Raw genomic sequence first — 5,000 nt, 5'->3', positions numbered from 1 at the left:
CATACGACAAGTGTCCCTTTTGACGTGTTTGTGGCTGTGGCGCGGAAGTAACCTCACGAGGGGAACGCCGCATTTACGACTAACACTCTCTGTTTGTAGCTCACACTACCGAAGAAACAGTTTGGTGCCGTAGGTGCGCTTGTGTTTAATGCAAATTTTTGATTTCACTTAGAAGAACACGGCCAGTATCGTGCTGTTGCACATTACAAAGGATCTCAATGATATGCATGGTGCTCCAGAGAAGCGACAAAATCTGTGTCAGGAGTGGGATTCGAACCCACGCCCTCATTCGAGGACCAGAAGGCTCTACCTGCTACTGCAGCCAAGGTTGTTCCTTGAGTCTGGCGCCTTAGACCGCTCGGCCATCCTGACACTTGATTAGATCCTCCTCGTTTGTTCTATTAGAGTACTTGCAGTTGATGTAGTTGTCGCATCCACGTTGCCACAGTACACAGGCATGAGTTCTGCAACCAGAAGACGTTCGCCAGACGCAGCCGCACAAATATAGCACAGAATGTACCACCAAAAGAGTTTCTCAAATCCATATAATCACAGCAATCAATACATTTTGTTCGAAACTAAGTCGTCTGTTACAGACATCAGAGATTAGACAGAATGCAGAGGTCTATGTGTCGAGTGATATCTCAAGTTTTGATCACGTTGCAATCTCCATAAAGTAATACTTTGAGTATTTGAATTTATTTCGAGTTCTCTGTATTTCATCAGCGACTATTATTGTACAGATGATGTACTGGTCAGCCTGCACTGTTTCCTCACACTGTCATCTCTAGACAAGAGTCGTTTTCATACGACAAGTGTCCCTTTTGACGTGTTTGTGGCTGTGGCGCGGAAGTAACCTCACGAGGGGAACGCCGCATTTACGACTAACACTCTCTGTTTGTAGCTCAAACTACCGAAGAAACAGTTTGGTGCCGTAGGTGCGCTTGTGTTTAATGCAAATTTTTGATTTCACTTAGAAGAACACGGCCAGTATCGTGCTGTTGCACATTACAAAGGATCTCAATGATATGCATGGTGCTCCAGAGAAGCGACAAAATCTGTGTCAGGAGTGGGATTCGAACCCACGCCCTCATTCGAGGACCAGAAGGCTCTAGCTGCTACTGCAGCCAAGGTTGTTCCTTGAGTCTGGCGCCTTAGACCGCTCGGCCATCCTGACACTTGATTAGATCCTCCTCGTTTGTTCTATTAGAGTACTTGCAGTTGATGTAGTTGTCGCATCCACGTTGCCACAGTACACAGGCATGAGTTCTGCAACCAGAAGACGTTCGCCAGACGCAGCCGCACAAATATAGCACAGAATGTACCACCAAAAGAGTTTCTCAAATCCATATAATCACAGCAATCAATACATTTTGTTCGAAACTAAGTCGTCTGTTACAGACATCAGAGATTAGACAGAATGCAGAGGTCTATGTGTCGAGTAATATCTCAAGTTTTGATCACGTTGCAATCTCCATAAAGTAATACTTTGAGTATTTGAATTTATTTCGAGTTCTCTGTATTTCATCAGCGACTATTATTGTACAGATGATGTATTGGTCAGCCTGCACTGTTTCCTCACACTGTCATCTCTAGACAAGAGTCGTTTTCATACGACAAGTGTCCCTTTTGACGTGTTTGTGGCTGTGGCGCGGAAGTAACCTCACGAGGGGAACGCCGCATTTACGACTAACACTCTCTGTTTGTAGCTCACACTACCGAAGAAACAGTTTGGTGCCGTAGGTGCGCTTGTGTTTAATGCAAATTTTTTATTTCACTTAGAAGAACACGGCCAGTATCGTGCTGTTGCACATTACAAAGGATCTCAATGATATGCATGGTGCTCCAGAGAAGCGACAAAATCTGTGTCAGGAGTGGGATTCGAACCCACGCCCTCATTCGAGGACCAGAAGGCTCTAGCTGCTACTGCAGCCAAGGTTGTTCCTTGAGTCTGGCGCCTTAGACCGCTCGGCCATCCTGACACTTGATTAGATCCTCCTCGTTTGTTCTATTAGAGTACTTGCAGTTGATGTAGTTGTCGCATCCACGTTGCCACAGTACACAGGCATGAGTTCTGCAACCAGAAGACGTTCGCCAGACGCAGCCGCACAAATATAGCACAGAATGTACCACCAAAAGAGTTTCTCAAATCCATATAATCACAGCAATCAATACATTTTGTTCGAAACTAAGTCGTCTGTTACAGACATCAGAGATTAGACAGAATGCAGAGGTCTATGTGTCGAGTAATATCTCAAGTTTTGATCACGTTGCAATCTCCATAAAGTAATACTTTGAGTATTTGAATTTATTTCGAGTTCTCTGTATTTCATCAGCGACTATTATTGTACAGATGATGTACTGGTCAGCCTGCACTGTTTCCTCACACTGTCATCTCTAGACAAGAGTCGTTTTCATACGACAAGTGTCCCTTTTGACGTGTTTGTGGCTGTGGCGCGGAAGTAACCTCACGAGGGGAACGCCGCATTTACGACTAACACTCTCTGTTTGTTGCTCACACTACCGAAGAAACAGTTTGGTGCCGTAGGTGCGCTTGTGTTTAATGCAAATTTTTTATTTCACTTAGAAGAACACGGCCAGTATCGTGCTGTTGCACATTACAAAGGATCTCAATGATATGCATGGTGCTCCAGAGAAGCGACAAAATCTGTGTCAGGAGTGGGATTCGAACCCACGCCCTCATTCGAGGACCAGAAGGCTCTAGCTGCTACTGCAGCCAAGGTTGTTCCTTGAGTCTGGCGCCTTAGACCGCTCGGCCATCCTGACACTTGATTAGATCCTCCTCGTTTGTTCTATTAGAGTACTTGCAGTTGATGTAGTTGTCGCATCCACGTTGCCACAGTACACAGGCATGAGTTCTGCAACCAGAAGACGTTCGCCAGACGCAGCCGCACAAATATAGCACAGAATGTACCACCAAAAGAGTTTCTCAAATCCATATAATCACAGCAATCAATACATTTTGTTCGAAACTAAGTCGTCTGTTACAGACATCAGAGATTAGACAGAATGCAGAGGTCTATGTGTCGAGTAATATCTCAAGTTTTGATCACGTTGCAATCTCCATAAAGTAATACTTTGGGTATTTGAATTTATTTCGAGTTCTCTGTATTTCATCAGCGACTATTATTGTACAGATGATGTACTGGTCAGCCTGCACTGTTTCCTCACACTGTCATCTCTAGACAAGAGTCGTTTTCATACGACAAGTGTCCCTTTTGACGTGTTTGTGGCTGTGGCGCGGAAGTAACCTCACGAGGGGAACGCCGCATTTACGACTAACACTCTCTGTTTGTAGCTCACACTACCGAAGAAACAGTTTGGTGCCGTAGGTGCGCTTGTGTTTAATGCAAATTTTTGATTTCACTTAGAAGAACACGGCCAGTATCGTGCTGTTGCACATTACAAAGGATCTCAATGATATGCATGGTGCTCCAGAGAAGCGACAAAATCTGTGTCAGGAGTGGGATTCGAACCCACGCCCTCATTCGAGGACCAGAAGGCTCTAGCTGCTACTGCAGCCAAGGTTGTTCCTTGAGTCTGGCGCCTTAGACCGCTCGGCCATCCTCACACTTGATTAGATCCTCCTCGTTTGTTCTATTAGAGTACTTGCAGTTGATGTAGTTGTCGCATCCACGTTGCCACAGTACACAGGCATGAGTTCTGCAACCAGAAGACGTTCGCCAGACGCAGCCGCACAAATATAGCACAGAATGTACCACCAAAAGAGTTTCTCAAATCCATATAATCACAGCAATCAATACATTTTGTTCGAAACTAAGTCGTCTGTTACAGACATCAGAGATTAGACAGAATGCAGAGGTCTATGTGTCGAGTAATATCTCAAGTTTTGATCACGTTGCAATCTCCATAAAGTAATACTTTGAGTATTTGAATTTATTTCGAGTTCTCTGTATTTCATCAGCGACTATTATTGTACAGATGATGTACTGGTCAGCCTGCACTGTTTCCTCACACTGTCATCTCTAGACAAGAGTCGTTTTCATACGACAAGTGTCCCTTTTGACGTGTTTGTGGCTGTGGCGCGGAAGTAACCTCACGAGGGGAACGCCGCATTTACGACTAACACTCTCTGTTTGTAGCTCACACTACCGAAGAAACAGTTTGGTGCCGTAGGTGCGCTTGTGTTTAATGCAAATTTTTGATTTCACTTAGAAGAACACGGCCAGTATCGTGCTGTTGCACATTACAAAGGATCTCAATGATATGCATGGTGCTCCAGAGAAGCGACAAAATCTGTGTCAGGAGTGGGATTCGAACCCACGCCCTCATTCGAGGACCAGAAGGCTCTAGCTGCTACTGCAGCCAAGGTTGTTCCTTGAGTCTGGCGCCTTAGACCGCTCGGCCATCCTGACACTTCATTAGATCCTCCTCGTTTGTTCTATTAGAGTACTTGCAGTTGATGTAGTTGTCGCATCCACGTTGCCACAGTACACAGGCATGAGTTCTGCAACCAGAAGACGTTCGCCAGACGCAGCCGCACAAATATAGCACAGAATGTACCACCAAAAGAGTTTCTCAAATCCATATAATCACAGCAATCAATACATTTTGTTCGAAACTAAGTCGTCTGTTACAGACATCAGAGATTAGACAGAATGCAGAGGTCTATGTGTCGAGTAATATCTCAAGTTTTGATCACGTTGCAATCTCCATAAAGTAATACTTTGAGTATTTGAATTTATTTCGAGTTCTCTGTATTTCATCAGCGACTATTATTGTACAGATGATGTACTGGTCAGCCTGCACTGTTTCCTCACACTGTCATCTCTAGACAAGAGTCGTTTTCATACGACAAGTGTCCCTTTTGACGTGTTTGTGGCTGTGGCGCGGAAGTAACCTCACGAGGGGAACGCCGCATTTACGACTAACACTCTCTGTTTGTAGCTCAAACTACCGAAGAAACAGTTTGGTGCCGTAGGTGCGCTTGTGTTTAATGCAAATTTTTGATTTCACTT

At 44.7% G+C, this 5,000-nt stretch overlaps 6 non-coding genes across 6 annotated transcripts; all 6 read right to left on the bottom strand.

The window, feature by feature from the left end:
* Positions 1–256: 256 nt before the first annotated feature.
* Trnal-caa (transfer RNA leucine (anticodon CAA)) lies at positions 257–372 on the bottom strand. The gene is made up of 2 exons: positions 335–372; positions 257–302 (listed from the first exon to the last, which is right to left on the bottom strand). It is a non-coding gene; the product is annotated as a tRNA-Leu (tRNA).
* A 689-nt stretch (positions 373–1,061) lies between these two features.
* Trnal-caa (transfer RNA leucine (anticodon CAA)) lies at positions 1,062–1,177 on the bottom strand. Its single transcript has 2 exons — positions 1,140–1,177; positions 1,062–1,107 (listed from the first exon to the last, which is right to left on the bottom strand). It is a non-coding gene; the product is annotated as a tRNA-Leu (tRNA).
* Positions 1,178–1,866: 689 nt separating this feature from the next.
* Positions 1,867–1,982, bottom strand: Trnal-caa (transfer RNA leucine (anticodon CAA)). The gene is made up of 2 exons: positions 1,945–1,982; positions 1,867–1,912 (listed from the first exon to the last, which is right to left on the bottom strand). It is a non-coding gene; the product is annotated as a tRNA-Leu (tRNA).
* Positions 1,983–2,671: 689 nt separating this feature from the next.
* Positions 2,672–2,787, bottom strand: Trnal-caa (transfer RNA leucine (anticodon CAA)). Its single transcript has 2 exons — positions 2,750–2,787; positions 2,672–2,717 (listed from the first exon to the last, which is right to left on the bottom strand). It is a non-coding gene; the product is annotated as a tRNA-Leu (tRNA).
* Positions 2,788–3,476: 689 nt separating this feature from the next.
* Positions 3,477–3,592, bottom strand: Trnal-caa (transfer RNA leucine (anticodon CAA)). Its single transcript has 2 exons — positions 3,555–3,592; positions 3,477–3,522 (listed from the first exon to the last, which is right to left on the bottom strand). It is a non-coding gene; the product is annotated as a tRNA-Leu (tRNA).
* A 689-nt stretch (positions 3,593–4,281) lies between these two features.
* Trnal-caa (transfer RNA leucine (anticodon CAA)) lies at positions 4,282–4,397 on the bottom strand. Its single transcript has 2 exons — positions 4,360–4,397; positions 4,282–4,327 (listed from the first exon to the last, which is right to left on the bottom strand). It is a non-coding gene; the product is annotated as a tRNA-Leu (tRNA).
* Positions 4,398–5,000: the final 603 nt, after the last annotated feature.

This window comes from Schistocerca gregaria, chromosome 2 (genome assembly GCF_023897955.1).
Source record: "Schistocerca gregaria isolate iqSchGreg1 chromosome 2, iqSchGreg1.2, whole genome shotgun sequence".
Taxonomy (NCBI): Eukaryota; Metazoa; Arthropoda; class Insecta; order Orthoptera; family Acrididae; genus Schistocerca; species Schistocerca gregaria.
Note: the sequence above shows the minus strand (reverse complement) of the source record. Positions and strands in the feature narration are given on the sequence as shown.